General features: G+C 36.6%; 2 protein-coding genes and 1 pseudogene across 2 annotated transcripts in view; 2 read left to right on the plus strand and 1 right to left on the minus strand.

The window, feature by feature from the left end:
- The window catches only part of GSTM2 (glutathione S-transferase mu 2), a 1,178,915-nt gene that overhangs the window by 556,004 nt on the left and 606,083 nt on the right, over window positions 1–16,828 (minus strand). The window lies entirely within an intron of this gene.
- LOC129525220 (membrane-associated guanylate kinase, WW and PDZ domain-containing protein 3-like) overlaps window positions 1–16,828 on the plus strand; it is a 121,913-nt gene that overhangs the window by 64,285 nt on the left and 40,800 nt on the right. The window lies entirely within an intron of this gene.
- Window positions 223–1,603, plus strand: LOC129525218 (heterogeneous nuclear ribonucleoprotein A3-like; annotated as a pseudogene).

Raw genomic sequence — 16,828 nt, forward strand, 5'->3', positions numbered from 1 at the left:
TGTAATATTAAGAAAAAACAAATGAATTCACTTAGAAGATTTGGGGCTGGATCTATATTTTTTCATCATTTTAACATTTGGGGGTTAAAATTTCCAGACCGTTGGAGACGACATCCATCCAGAACAGAGTAGATCCTGGAGATTCTGGATAAATTATCTGCAAGTGCATGTTTTTTCCAATAGATTGAGTTTATTATCAACATTCAGTTTGCTGATTAAAAAATTTTTCAGTATATCAATATTGAACTCGAGTTGGAAGAGGCAAGTCTGGTCTCAAAATGGAGGGCCATGATCCAAAGGAACCAGAGAAGTTGAGAAAACTGTTTATTGGTGGTCTGAGCTTTGAAACTACAGATGATAGTTTAAGAGAACATTTTGAGAAATGGGGCACACTCACAGATTGTGTGGTAATGAGAGACCCCCAAACAAAACGTTCCAGGGGCTTTGGTTTTGTGACTTATTCTTGTGTTGAAGAGGTGGATGCAGCAATGTGTGCTTGACCACACAAGGTTGATGGGCGTGTAGTGGAACCAAAGAGAGCTGTTTCTAGAGAGGATTCTGTAAAGCCTGGTGCCCATCTAACAGTGAAGAAAATTTTTGTTGGTGGTATTAAAGAAGATACAGAAGAATATAATTTGAGAGACTTCTTTGAAAAGTATGGCAAGATTGAAACCATAGAAGTTATGGAAGACAGGCAGAGTGGGAAAAAGAGAGGATTTGCTTTTGTAACTTTTGATGAGCATGATACAGTTGATAAAATTGTTGTTCAGAAATACCACACTATTAATGGGCATAACTGTGAAGTGCAAAAGGCCCTTTCTAAACAAGAGATGCAGTCTGCTGGATCACAGAGAGGTCGTGGAGGTGGATCTGGCAATTTTATGGGTCGCGGAGGAAACTTTGGAGGTGGTGGAGGAGCTATGGTGGTGGAGGTGGTGGCAGCAGAGGTAGTTATGGAGGAGGTGATGGTGGATATAATGGATTTGGAGGTGATGGTGGCAACTATGGTGGTGGTCCTGGTTATAGTAGTAGAGGGGGCTATGGTGGTGGTGGACCAGGATATGGAAACCAAGGTGGTGGATATGGTGGAGGTGGTGGAAGATATGATGGTTACAATGAAGGAGGAAATTTTGGTGGTGGTAACTATGGTGGTGGTGGGAACTATAATGATTTTGGAAATTATAGTGGACAACAGCAATCAAATTATGGACCCATGAAAGGGGACAGTTCTGGTGGAAGAAGCTCGGGCAGTCCCTGTGGTGGTGGTTATGGATCTGGTGGTGGAAGTGGTGGATATGGTAGCAGAAGGTTCGAAAAACAGCAGAAAAGGGCTACAGTTCTTAGTAGGGGAGAGAGCGAGGAGTTGTCAGGAAAACTGCAGCTTACTTTGAGACAGTCCTCCCAAATGCATTAGAGGAACTGTAAAAATCTGCCACAGAAGGAACGATGATCCATAGTCAGAAAAGTTATTGCAGCTTAAACAGGAAACCCTTCTTGTTCAGGACTGTCATAGCCACAGTTTGCAAAAAGTGCAGTTATTGATTAATGCAATGTAGTGTCAATTAGATGTACATTCCTGAGGTCTTTTATCTGTTGTAGCCTTGTCTTTTTCTTTTTCTTTTCATTACATCAAGTATATTGCCTTGTAAATTGTGGTAGTGGTACCAGGAATAAAAAATTAAGGAATTTTTAACTTTTCAAAAAAAAATTTTTCAGTATATCTGCATAAATGAAATTGGTCCATCATGTGTATTAGAGGAAGCTATCCTTACTCCGTTTGTTATCAGGATTATGTTAGCCTGAAGAATGGACTGATAAACTTTCTATAAGGCTTATTACAGGCTTTAACCTGTAAAATTGATCTCATCGTAAACAGCTTTGAGAGTATATAGATAGTTGACTATTTTTCTTCTCTGGTTTCTTCAGATACTCTTCATCATCTTGGATTTGTTTTAATAATTTATATATGTTGAAGAAAATAATCAAAACTGTGCAGATTTATAAATCTTTAAAATTGTACACAATATTATATATTTTAAAACTCCCTACATATGCAGTTTTATCACCCTTCTCATTTATGGTACACCATAAGACTGACTTTTTGATGCCAAGTGTTCTCGAAAATGTCCTAAGGAAGATCATTGCTGGAACAATGTTATTTTTTAGACTTTGTTTCCTTATAAGGAAATAGACGTCAATTAAGGAGGGAATTTTTTTTTTGGAGGTGGAAATGGGTAGTATGGTCAAGCAACTATATGTATATTTCCCTGGGGAACACGGCATTAAGAAGAGAAAATAATCCTAACTATTAACAATTTCATCTGTGCAGTGGTTTTTATTCTGCAACATTGTCTTTTCTATTTTTGTACATGTTTTCTAGAAAAGGTAAACATGTAGTAGAAATAAATGTGATGTTAATTGCTATGGCAGTGTGTCTGTACACATTACTTTTTTTCTCCTGTCTACCCACCTTCCATTGGCAATCACCCAACTGGTTAGGTAAATGAGGGTGGATGGATAATAAATGTTTCTTCACAATTACTTCCTTAGCTCTCAAAAGGGATTCTGAAGCATTCCATTATAAGTGCTGCTTACAGACATGCTGAAATGACCACTTTTTGCTCTAGAGTGATATTCTTTGCTTAATAAAGAACAAGAGATCACAATAGCTTTCTTTCCTGAGCAGAAGCAGGGCAAACTGTTGATTCCTTTTTGTTTTTTTCCTGCAAAGAAAGGACCTTGCTTATGTCACCCAATTTCCCCTTTCAGGAAGGGGAAGTAATTTTTAGTAAGTCAAGGTATGTAGTAGCCATAAGGTCTTCTGTTTAGGATTAAGGTTCAGTGAAGTCATTTGGCATTCATTTATTTTTGGAGTTTTGATCCGAAAGCTGCTTCATTGCAGAATTTTAGTCTGAATTATGTTCTAAAATTGATGATCTCTCTATGGGACTTCACTGTAACTATTCCATTAGGACATCAGATTTAGCCAAGTATTTATGTGTTAATTTTGTTGGATTAACTTATGTGCATAGACATACAAACACACACACACACACACACACACACACACACTGAAGCCTCATTGTTCCCTTAAATTTTAATTTTTATTTGATATCTTTTCATAATCTATTGAGGAAAGTTACGATGGGAATGCAGTACTGTGAGTTTGCACTGACAATAAAGGTTGATGTATGACAGCCTCTTAGAAGCAACTACTTTAAAATATTTTATAGTGGGAAAAAAACCCACAAATGCAGTTGTTGTTTTGTATACTTTTTTCTCTGTTGACCTGAATAGGATTAAATAACCTCTAGGGTGATTTGCCCATTCAGCAAAGTGGCACAGGCCAAAAAGTAAGGAGATTAAAGTAGGATGAGGGAGAAACAAGGAAAACATGACAAAGGAAAACCCAAGATTAGAAAGACTCAGTGAAGAAATTTTACTCAAAGAAATAAAGAGGTTTTTTCTTCCTTCACCATCCCCAAAGCAATATAGCAGGAAATCTTACTTTGATTATCCATCAACAAGCAAGAGTGGAATTAATAAGTTGACCAGCAAATTGATACATTCCACTGTGCACGCAAAAGTCAGACCCTTATAAGTAAGCAGTTGCATGATATACTTTTTAAGTATATAAGCATATATGTTACAGGTTCTTCATGGGAAAGCAGAGCAGCTCAGCCTAGCCTGAATGCCACCTAGTGTTCTCTTGTATGTATAGGATACAATGGAGCCAATGGTTGATTTATTGAAAATGACAATTAAGGTAGGGAATTATATAAATTGATATAAATTTTCAGGAGCATTTGATTTTTAACTTAAAGCATATACTGACTGGAGACTGCTATCATCTTTCTTGCATAAACAACATATAATGCTTGTCTCCTGTTTCCAATTCAAATTTCCATAAAGTAGAACAAGAGCTTAGCAAACTGAGTATGGAATCCTACTCGATTTTTATATTTTGTATAACAATTTTTCTTTTCTAACATTTTGAGATTTACCTTTCCAAAGCTTTCAGTGTTTTCCCAAAACATTTATCTGTTTTCATAGAAACACCCTTTTTGTACTCATATTTCATAATATTTAATTAAATATTAAATTGCATAATCACAAATTGGCATAAAAGCAGTGAGAATGAACATAACTTGGTAAAACAGAATGTGAAGTCATACTGCTATTGGAGTAGTCTGTTTGATTTAGCTTGCCTGTGGGCAGCTGCATGTTTTAAACAGGAAATGTAGAGCTAGCCATTACATAGTGGAGATAGCCCATTTGGGGAGTTTCTGCTCTGTTTGATTTGGCTGATGCCTGTATTCTTCTTTAGGGATAATTAGCTATGATAGGCCTTTATGGCTAAGACTTTAAACAATAATACTTGGTGAAGTGAGTTGTTAAGGAGCTAAATATACACATTAGTATGAGAAGAGAGCAACATGCAATCTGATTTCAGAACTGGTGCACTTAACCATCATGCTATCTACTGCTTCCCCTTGTGGGATGTATTAGCACGCCACTCTATGTCCATAATATAGCAAGTAGATAAGAAATGGTGCATAGGAAATAGTATAATTATGCCGACCCTTTTCTATATTAAACATTATTCTCAAAAAACAGAGCATATACCTCAGATATCTCTAGAAGAGTTACCAAAACTGATCTTCTATTAGGTTAACAGTGTGCCACTAAATGAGTAAGAAGAGGAATTATGCAAGCCATTTATGTAGATGAAATTCAAATAGAATTATAAATAACAAAACTGAAAAAGCCATTTGGTTGATAATTATTATTTGGGATGCATATTTTGCTTGTTTTAAATTAGTTTTCAGGGTCTTCTTCCTTTAGGGGTAGCTTAGCTCAGTCTTTAGCCTGATTCAGTTCAAGAGAAGAAAGGGTAACTACTTTTTACCCATAAGAGGCAGTGCAGCTTACTCTCTGGAGTCAAGCTAACAAGTATGACCTGTCCGTACATTTTAATTTCACTTAGTAGCTGTGTGACCTCGGGCAAGTTACCTTACCTCTCTTGTCTCAGTTACCTCATTATAAAATAGGGATTAGTATCTATTACACAGAATTTCTTTTATTTATTTATTTATTTTATTATACTTTAATTTCTGGGATACATGTGCAGAATGTGCAGGTTTGTTACATAGGTATATACATGTCATGGTGGTTTGCTGCACCCATCAACCCATCTCTACATTAGGTATTTCTCCTAATGCTATCCCTCCCCTAGCCCCCCATCCCTCGACAGGCCCCGGTGTATAATGTTCCCCTCCCTGTGTCTATGTGTTCTCATTGTTCAACTCCCACTTATGAGTGAGAACATGCAGTATTTGGTTTTCTGTTCTTGTATTACACAGAATTTCAATGAGAATTAAATGGATTCATGTGAAGTTCTTACAGCAGTGCCTGGTGTATAGTAAATGCTCAGTAAATGATAGTCATCATCATCCTTATCAACCTTGAAAAAGGGAAATAGTGATATTATTGTTGAAAATATAGCCAGAAACATGAATCTGAAGTACGTAATATTGGAGATTAGGTACAGAATAAACAAGAAGTAGAACCAGAGAAGGCATACGTGAAAAATTAATGTGTGGTCCAGAATAGATGTCATAGTTCTGGGCGTTACCTCTTGTTCATTAAAAGATAAATAGTGGGTCAGGGTGGAAATAAAAAAATAAGCTGGAGGAAGGAAATAATAAAAATGACATAGAAATACAGTAGGATAAATTGGAGAGTGGACTTTCTGAAAAATCCCAATAATATATGAGTACCTACAGCAAATCTAATTGGAAAAGAAAAAGAATGGGGGAAACCGTTTAAAAAGTTAAAAAGAGGATCAGGAAGAGATCCTAAATAGTGTGAGAGACTGCTATGCAGAGTTGTGCGGTAATAGATTTGGAAATCTTGATGAAATCTAAAATTTCCTAGCAGATATAAAAATCAACTAGAGAAATAGAAGACTGTGATTATGTCATTCTTCTGCTTGAAATTCCCCTAAATAGCTTCCCATTGTTCTCAAGATAAAGATAGATACTTTCAACTTGTCTTCCAGTCCTCCCTGATCTGACCTGTTTCTTGCCATCCAGGCCTTGCATTCTTTTCCCTTGGGCTCCTGCACTCTGGCCATATTGATCTTCTTTCTGTTCATCTAATACTGTTCTCTTTTGCACCAGAACCTTTGCACGTCCTGTTTGTTTTGTGTGTTTTGAACACTTAATTTCTATTAATCCTTAGATTTCTGCTCAAGTTTCATGTCATGGGGAAACTGAACCTTACTCTTCACAGACTAGGTTTGGGTCCCTGTGCCATCTGCTCTCATAGCTCCTTATACTTTGTTTTCATACTTAACACTGTTAACAATTATTTCTGGGTATTTATGTCTCTTTCTCCCCAAGTATATCATAATTTCTTTGATGGTAGAATTGATGGCTGTTTTGCTTATTCTTGCCTAGCACAGAGAGAGGTACTCAGTATTTTCTGATTAAATAAGGACTTGCATAGTCAAATAACCTTTTCCGTTTTTTCTTTTCTCTCTCTCTCTTTTTTTTTTTTTTTTTTTGGAGATGGAGTCTTGCTCTGTCACCCAGGCTGGAGTGCAGTGGCACGATCTCGGCTCATTGCAAGCTCTGCCTCCCGGGTTCACGCCATTCTCCTGCCTCAGCCTCCAGAGTAGCTGCGACTACAGGCGCCCGCCACCACGCCCGGCTAATTTTTTTTTTTTTTTTGTATTTTTAGTAGAGACAGGATTTCACCATGTTAACCAGGATGTTCTTGATCTCCTGACCTCGTGATCCGCCCACCTCAGCCTCCCAAAGTGCTGGGATTACAGGTGTGAGCCACCACGCCCGGCCCCATTTTTTAATAGTGAGATTTAGAAACCCATCCTCTCTCTCTCTCCCTCTCAAACATAAAAAACAACCTAAGTGGTTTCACAGACACATTCTTGTAAGCTTTCTAGGAAATAATTTTCTATATTCAACTGTTTTGTAACATACCCATATACATATGGAAAGCTATCCAGTTCATTTTATTTCAATCTCAAATTTGATAAAGTACCAAAAAGTAGTAATACAGACCTAGTTCAGTCATGAATATGGATGGGAAAAGTCAATATAAAATTCTAGCAAATCAGATTCAGCAGGATATTAAAAGAACATTTCATAACATAAGTTATACGTTGAATTTAAAAAGTAGGTGAATATTAGATTAAAAATGAAAAACCACATGGTGATCTTAATGCCACAAAAGAGTTTGATAAAACTCAATATTCATTCTTTATAAAGTATTTAATGGTTTGGATGAAGACTTCTTCAGTTAAAGAAAAACAAAGAAGAATTTCTATCCAAACCAATATCCCAGTATCTTGCTATATAATGAAATGATAGAGTCATTTCTGTGAAAATAGGATAAAATAAAGAGGCTTGCGGATACAGCCTTTTTTTTTTTTTTCCCAAGTTCTAGACAATGCAATAAAACATAACAGAAATTAGAAGCAGGGCTTTTGGAAAAAAGGAGATACAGTTCCCATTTATTTGCAGGCAGATTGGTTATACCTAGAAACCAAAGAGAAAATTAAAAACTTTTGGAATTAGTAAGAATAGGTATGAATTAATATGAGAGTTGGGTTGGATACACATGTTTTTGAGCTGATTCATGCAAAGGCTTTCCAAGCTCCTTTGTGTTTTACTAGGTTGTGTTTGCTTAAAGTTGGCTCGCTAGTATGCAGTCATGAGTCAGGGGAAGAGAAGGAGCCTGACTGGCTCCTATATTGTTCTGAGTCATATTTCTTTTTTTCAATGGAATTAAACCAACATGGTTGTTGAAAGAGATCAAAATTTGGCAGGTTTTCATTTGCTTGATATTTGTAAACAGACTTTTCTTTCAGGAAAGGAATTTGGAGGAGGGCAGAGCCATCATTATCTCTTTTTTACAAATCTACAATTTCCCATTTGACCCTTACAATTAATCTGAAAGTCAATTTGCATTTGAGATTATACGACAGTAACAGGTTGATAAGCAGACATTTCTATGTCTTATTCGGTAAGAAATACTGAAGTAAGTTGGAGAATGGAGGTCATGTGCTGCCCCGTACATTTCTCATCTTGTCCTCAGCAAGGACTATATGGTAATTTTCATAGACTTTGTCAATTAAATGACCGATATTTGAGTACCTTTTAAGTGCTAGTTCCTGTTCTTGGTGGTAGGATTGCAGTGGTGAAGAAGATATTTTCTGTTCTTAAGAGGATTACATTGCAGAGGGGATAGATAGATAGATAATAATCTGTGTATAAATAAGATAAATTTAATTATAAATAAGATAATACTGATATAGAGAAGATAAAATAGGTATTGACCAATTATGAATGGCATACTGTATGGCAAGAGCTTTTTAGATGGAGTCAAAGAAGTCTTTGCTGAAAAGGTGACATTTGAATTGAGTCATGAAGGATGAGGAAGAGGAAGCCATGAGGGCACCTGTTCTAAGAGCATTTCCCAGCATAAAGAACTATGTGGTGACAATAAATTCAGGGACAGAAAGGAGGCCAATGTGGCTGAAGAACAGTGAACTAAGTGGGAGCGTCAGAAGAGGTAATGCTGGAGAAGTAGCCAAAAACCAGGTCACTTAGGAACTTGTGGGCCATAAGAAGGAGTTTGGATTTTTGGAAATGTGATGGAAAACCTTTAGATTGTTTGTTTGTTTGTTTTTCAAAGTGAGATGTTTATGATCTGTGTGGAAGACAGACAAGAAGAAAACAAAAGTGGAAGTAGAAAGACCAGGTAGGACATCGTTGCTTGTGCTGGTGGCTTGGGTCCAGGTGGGTGCAATGGAGATTCAGGGCAGCAAGTAGAATTTGACTGATGGATTGGAGTGGTATGAAAGAAAGAGTCAAGGATGGCCCTAATTTTTTGATCTGAATAATAAAGTGCATAATGAATGCTGTTTGCTGAAATGGGCAACTCTTGAGATTGGAAGTGAAGCTATGAGTTGAGAGCATTTTCTCTGTTTTGGCTGTGTTAACTCTCAGTATCCCCCAGAAGTCATTATTATCATTTGCCATCTGAATCCATTATACCCTGTTTACTTTCAATTTTTGTGTTTTTTACTTTTATATATTTTTGGAGACAGTATCTCACTCTGTTGCCCAGACTGGAATGCAGTGGCATGATCATAGCTCACTGCAGCCTTGAACTCTTGGGCTCAAGTAATCCTTCCACCCCAGGCTCCCAGGTAGCAGCTAGGACTACAGGAGTGTGCCACTGCACCCAGCTAGTTTTAAATTTTTTTATTGTTTTGTGGATACGAGGTCTTACTATGTTGCCTAGGCTGGAATGCAGTGGCACAATTATAGCTCACTGCAGCCTTGAACTCCTGGGCTCAAGTGAACTTCCTGCCTTGGCCTCCCAAAGTGCAGATATTACAGGTGTGAGCCACTTTGCCTGTTCATTTTCTAAGTTATTTTATAAATAATTAACATAAATAAACATACAGGAATAATGAAAAACAACCTTATTAGAAACTTTAATAAGAATTTAACCATAGCAAACCCAATTTTTTTTATCCTGTAAGTTCCTGGTTTTGAAGACACATACATATTCAAAATGAGAAAAAGTCCTTTGAATATAATCATCAATTGCTATATACAAACCTGTAACCTATACATTATATAAATACTGATTTCCAGATTTAAAATGAATCTCTTAATATGTTCTGGGTTTATCATTACTTCTGGTTTTTGCATTTTATTGTCAAAAGGCAGTATTTTTGAAAACTTTGATGGCTAAGATTTTGTTGAAGAAAGGATAAACACTTTCAATTGAAAAGTATTTTTGTTTTTTAGATGTATCAACTAATGAGAATGATCGATTTAATGAAATTTGTTATTTCTACATCAGTTATTTTTTCTCCACACTTTTTATATAGATACTTATCATCAGCATTTGTCTACCTATGAACTTCATCAAGTAAATTTAGCTTCATAAACATCATAAAAAGATCAATGAATACTACCACATATTCTTTTAACTAAATGGGATGGTCTAGGATCTTGTAACATATTGCACAATGAAGTTTCCTGTTGAATGACTGTCTGGCTAAAAGTACCATAGTTCCTTCTTGTCCTTAAAAATCATATTGTACATTCATTCCTTCTTAAGTTTCAGAAAATTTATCTAGGATATCATCATCTGAAGATTCATAACCTGAGATTTCACTACTACCTGCCTCTTTACATTCACCATCTAATAACTGTGAAATATCTTTCTTTGTCAGTTTTCTTCTCTTTGCCATTATGGGTAGAAAATGAAATATTCTGAATTTTCAACCGTGTTTACTGAAACCCTCAAAAATACAAAGATGGGATTTCCAGCCTTCTTTTCAAAAGATGAGACAATACCACCAACCAGAAAAAGCCTGGGACCTGATGGATTCACAGACAGATTCTACCAGATGTACAAACAAGAGCTGGCACCATTCCTACAGAAACTATTCCAAAAAACTGAAGAGAAAGGACTCCTCCACAACTTATTCTATGAGGCCAGCATCATCTTGATACCAAAACCTGGCAGAGACACAACAGAGAAAGAAAACTTCAGGCCAGTATCCTTGATGAACATTGATGTACAAATCCTCAACAGAATACTTGCAAACTGAATCCAACAGCACATAAAAAAGGTAATCCACCATGATCAAGTAGGCTTCATCCCTAGGATGCAAGATTGGTTCAACATACACAAATCAGTAATTGTGATTCATCACATAAACAGAACTAAAGACCAAAAACTACATGATTATCTGAATAGATGCAGAAAAGGCTTTTAATAAAACTCAACATCCCTTAATGTAAAAAACTCTCAATAAACTAGGTATTGAAGGAACATACCTCAAAATAGTAAGAGCCATCTATGACAAACCCACAGCCAACATTGAACTGAATGGGCAAAAGCTGGAAACATTACCCTTGAAAACCGGCATGAGACAAGGATGTCCTGTCTTACCACTTCAATTCAACATAGTACTGGAAGTCCTTACCAGAGCAGTCATGCAAGAGAAAGAAAGAAAGGGCACCCAGACAGGAAGAGAGGAAGTCTTCTCTGTTTGCAGATGACATGATTGTATATCTAGAAAACCCAATACTCTCAGCTGGGCACGGTGGCTCACGCCTGTAATCCCAGCACTTTGGGAGGCCGAGGTGGGTGGATCATGAAGTCAGGAGATCAAGACCATCCTGGCTAACACGGTGAAACCCCATCTCTACTAAAAATACAAAAAATTAGCCGGGCGTGGTGGTGGGCGCCTATAGTCCCAGCTACTTGGGAGGCTGAGGCAGGAGAATGGCATGAATCCAGGAGGCAGAGCTTGCAGCGAACTGAGATTGCGCCACTGCACTCCAGCCTGGGTGACAGAGCGAGACTCCATCTCAAAGAAAAAAAAAAAAAGAAAACCCCATAGGCTCAGCTTGAAAACTCCTCCAGCTGATACACAGCTTCAGCAAAGTTGCAGGATACAAAATCAATGTACAAAAATTTACTAGCATTCCTATACACCAACAACAGCCAAACTGAGATCCAAATCAGAAAGGCAATCGAATTCCCAGTTGCCACAAAAAGAATAAAATACCTGGGAATACAGCTAGCCAGGGAGGTGAAAGATCTCTACAATGAAAATTACAAAACATTCCTCAAATAAATCTGAGAAGACATAAACAAATGGAAAAGCATTCCATGCTCATGGATAGGAAGAACCCATATCATTAAAATGGCTATATTGTCTAAAGCAATGTACAGATTCAATGCTATTTCTATCAAACTACCAACAGCATTATTCACAGAACTAGAAAAAACTAGTTTAAAACCCTTACGGAACCAAAAAAGAGCCTGAATAGCCAAGGGAATCCTAAGCAAAAAGAACAAGTGCCAGAGGCATCATGTTACCCAACTTCCAACTATACTACAAGGTTACAGTCACCAAAACAGCATGGTACAGGTACAAAAACAGGCACATAGACCAATGGAACAGAAGAGAGAGCCTAGAAATCAGGCCACACATCTGATCATCAACAATGCTGACAAAAACAAGCAATGGGGAAAAGACTCCCTATTCAATAAATGGTGCTGGGATAACTGGCTAGCCATATGCAGAAGATTGAAGCTGGATCCCTTCCTTGCACCATATATAAAAATCAACTCAAGATGGATCAAAGGCTTAAATGTAAAATTCAAAACTATAAAAACCCTGGAAGACAACCAAGGCAATACCATCCTGGACATAGAACCGGCAAAGATTTTATGACAAAGACACCAAAAGCAATCACAACAAAAGCAAAAATTGACAAGTGAGATCTAATTAAACTTAAGAGCTTCTGCATAGCAAAAGAAACTATCAACAGAATAAACAGCCGATCTACAGAATGGGAGAAAATATTTACAAACTATGCATCTGACAAAGGTCTAATATTCAGCATCTATAAAGAACTTAAGTAAATTTAGGGGAGAAAAACAACCCCATTTAAAAAGTGGGCAAAGGGCATGAACAGACACTTCCCAAAAGAAGACATACATGAGGCCAACAAGCATGTGAAAAAATCTTAATATCACTGATCATTAGAGAAATGCAAATTAAAATCACAGTGAGATACCATCTCATACCAGTCAGAATGGTTATCATTAGTCAAAAAATAACATGCTGGTGAGATTGCAGAGAAAAGGAAACACTTATACACGGTTGGTGGGAGTGTAAGTTAGTTCAAGCATTGTGGAAAGCTGTATGATGATTCCTCAGAGACCTGAAAGCAGAACTACCATTTGACCCAGCAATCCCATTACTGGGTATATACCCAGACCAATATAAATCATTCTACTGTAAAGACACATCCATGCGAATGTTTATTGCAGCACTATTCACAATAGCAAAGATGTGGAATCAACCTAAATGCCCTCAGTGACAGATTGGATAAAGAAAATGTGGTACCTAAATACCATGGAATACTATGCAGCCATAAAAGAACAAAATCATGTCTTTTGTGAGAACATGGATGGAGCTGGAGGCTATTATCCTTAACAAACTAATGCAGGAACAGAAAACCAAATACTGCATGTTCACACTTACAAGTGGGAGCTAAATGATAAGAACCTACAAACGAAGAAAACAACAGACACTGGGGGCTACTTGACAGGGAGGGTGAAAGGAGCAAGAGGCGCAGAAAATATAACTATTGGGAACTGGGCTTAATACCTGGGTGATGAGATAATATGTACAACAGACCCCCTTGACACATGTTTACCTATGTAACAAACCTTCACTTCTACCCCCAAACCTAAAATAAAAGGTGAAAAACAAAAGATGAGGCAATACTTTGAGTAATGCAATAAGAAAACTGAAGGAGGGTGTAGTAGTACAGCATCCTTTTAGGCAATTCTATTATTCTTACAATTTTAGATTTTTAAAAATATAGTTGGGAATAACTGATAAATAATGATGAAATAATTTTCAGGATGATGGATTACCGAAAGATTTAAGATATAGGAAAAATAAGATCACTGAGGCCCTGTAATATATCTTAGATTTATGAAAGAGTCCAATGGACCCATATGGTAATTGCAAGACAAAATGAGTGTGTTTTAAAAACAAGTAAGAGTTCTGTTTGCTCTTGAATACCTCTAAGAAAGAATAAATTCATGAAATATCAATCCTTACAAATAGAACTGCCCAGAAACAAATTTAAAAAACAAATCTCCAGTCTAGTGGTCCCAGATAATACCAAGGGATAAGTTTGAAGTGTGTATTAAATATCCCATTGGAGATGTAGAGTAGTGGTTGTCTCCAGAAATCTAAACCTCAGAAGAGAGGTCTAGACTAGAGGTTTCAGTCTGAGAGTCATCAACCATTTGAAGCTTTGGATCTAGATGAGATCACCCAGGAAAGAGAGGATAAATTGGAAAGAGAAGAGGGCCAAGAATAGAGCCCTGTGGCACACTAGATTTTAGAAATCTCATTTAGGAGAAAGATACTGAGAGGGTGCAACCAGTGAGGTAGAAACCTGTGATATAACTTGGAGAATAGTGTTTTAGGTGGGGAGAAGTCAGTTGGATCAAAAGATAAGAGTAATTTTTAAAAAAGTAAGGTCAGAGAAGTTTGATCATTGACTTTTTTAAGAATAGGGATCTTTGATGACCTTTAGGAGAGCTGTTTCATTGAAGTGATGAGGCTGAAAGCCTGTTTGTGATGGATTAAAATGAGGAAGTAGAGATAAGCAATAGAGGCAAATTTTACAATAAATTTTGCTGTGAAGGTGGGGGAGAGATGGTAGTTGGTGATAGTTTCTTTTAACCCACTTTAGAGGATTGAGAGGAATTGGTAGAGTACCTGGAATTGGGGATGTCAATCAGGGAGATATTGGTACTTTAAATTAACATATTAAGGCTTGACATTAATACTCTCACATTAATACTGTATAGAATAGAGCAGAATTCTTCTCTCTCCTTTTCTCTTTTATGGATGTATAATAGAGGTACATAGTTTGGGGGTACATGTGAAAACATATTCCTATAACTTACAGAGATCAAATCAGTGTTCTTGGGATATTCATCACCTTAAATATTTGTCTTTTCTTTATGCTATAAACATTCAAATTATGCTAGCTATTACAAAACGTACAATAGATTAAGTTATAGTCACCCTACTGATCTATCAAAGAGTAGGTCTTATTTCTTCTATCAAACCATATATTTGTGCCTATTAATCAACTCCTCTTCATCTCTTCCTTGCCCATATACTTCCTGGCCTCTGTTAACCACCAATCTACTGTATCTTTATGAGATCCACTTTTTTGGCTCCCACATATGAGTGAGAACAAGCAATATTTTTCTTTTACTGCTTGGATTATTTCTTGACATAATTACCTCCCGTTTCATCCACGTTGCTACAAATGACAGGATTTCCTTCTTTTTTGTAGCTTAACATTATTCCATTGTGTATACATACTACATTTTCTTTATCCATTCATCTGTTAATGAGCACTTAGGTTGATTTATATCTTGGCAGTTGTAAATAGTGCTGCAATAAACATGAGAGTGCGGATATATCTTTGATATATTGGTTTACGTTCATTTGGATATATACCCAGTAGTGGAATTGCTTGATCATATGGTAGTTCTATTTTTTATTTCTTCAGGAACTTCTATACTATTCTGTGTAGTGATTGTACTTATTTACATTCCCACCAACAATGTATAAAGGTTCCCCTTTGTTTCCATCCTCACCAGCATTGTTATTGTCTGTCTTTTTGATAAAAGCCATTTTAACTAGGGTGAGATGGTATCTCATTGTGGTTTTTATTTGCATTTTTCTGATGATTACTAACAAGGAGCATTTGCTCACTTACCTGTTGGCCATTTGTATATTTTATTTTCAGGAATGTCTGTTTAGATCTTTTGCCCATTTTTAAATCAGATTCTTTGGCTTTTTGCTGTTGTGTTGTTTGTGCTCCATAAATATTCTGATTATTAATCCCTTGTCATATGGATAATTTGCAAAGATTTTCTTTCATTCTGTGGGTTGTCTCTTTGCTTTGTGGTTGTTTCCTTTGCTGTCCAGAGCTTTTAGCTTGATATAATCCCATTTGTCTATTTTTGCTGTGTGGCCTGTGCTTTCGACATCCTACACAGAAAATCTTGGCCCAGATCAGTGTCCTGGAGCATCTCCCCAGTGTTTTCTTCTAGTAGGTTTTCTTCAGTTGTTTGAGGTCTTAGATTTAAGCATTTTATCCATTTTGCTTTGATTTTTGTGTTTGGTGAGAGATAGTGGTATAGTTTCATTCTTCTGCATATGGTTAATCCAGTTTCCCCAGCAGCATCTACTGAAAATACTGTCTTTTCCCCATTGTATGTTCTTGGTACCTTTGTCGAAGATGAGTTGGCTGTAAATGCATGTATTTATATCTGTGTTCTTTATTCTGTTCCATTGGTCTATGTGTCTGTTTTTATACCAGTACCATGCTGATTTGGTTACTATACCTTTGTAGTAAAGTTTGAAGTCAGGTAGTGTGACCCTTCCAGCTTCATTCTTTTTGCCCAGCATTCCTTTGGCTATTTGGGGTCTTTTGTGATTCCATGTAAACGTTAAGTTTTTTTTTTCTATTTTTGTGAAGAGCGTTACTGGTATTTTGTTAGAAATAGCATTGAATCTATAGATTGCTTAGGGTAGTATGGACATAGTAACAATATTAATTCTTCTAATCAATAAACATGGAATATCTTTCAATTTTTTTGGCATCTTCAGTATCTTTCATCAGTGTTACATAGTTTTCAACATAGAGATCTTTCAGTTCTTTGGTTGATTCCCAGGATTTTATATTCATTGTAGCTATTGTAGATGGGATTGCTTTCTTGATTTCTTTTTCACTTTGTTTGCTGTTGGTGTGTATAAAGGCTACTGATTTTTGTATGTTGAGTTTGTATTTTGCAATTTTACTGAATTTGTTTATCTGTTCTAATAGTTTTTTTGGTGGAATCTTTAGGTTTTTCTGAGTATAAGATCATGTTGTCTGCAAACAAGACTAATTTGACTTCTTTTCCAACTTGAATGTATGTCCTTTATTCCGCTTGCCTAATTGCTTTGGCCAAGACTTCCAAGATTAAGTGGTATACAAGTGGTGAAAATGGATATCCTTGTCTTGTTTCAGATCTTAGAGGAAAGATCTTCAATATTTCCCCTTTGAGTGCAGTGTTAGCTGGGAGTTTGTCATATATGGCCTTTATTATTTTGAGATATGTTCCTTTTATACCCTTTGTGATGAGGATTTTATCATAAAGGGATGTTGAA

Source organism: Gorilla gorilla, chromosome 1, assembly GCF_029281585.2.
Source record: "Gorilla gorilla gorilla isolate KB3781 chromosome 1, NHGRI_mGorGor1-v2.1_pri, whole genome shotgun sequence".
Taxonomy (NCBI): Eukaryota; Metazoa; Chordata; class Mammalia; order Primates; family Hominidae; genus Gorilla; species Gorilla gorilla.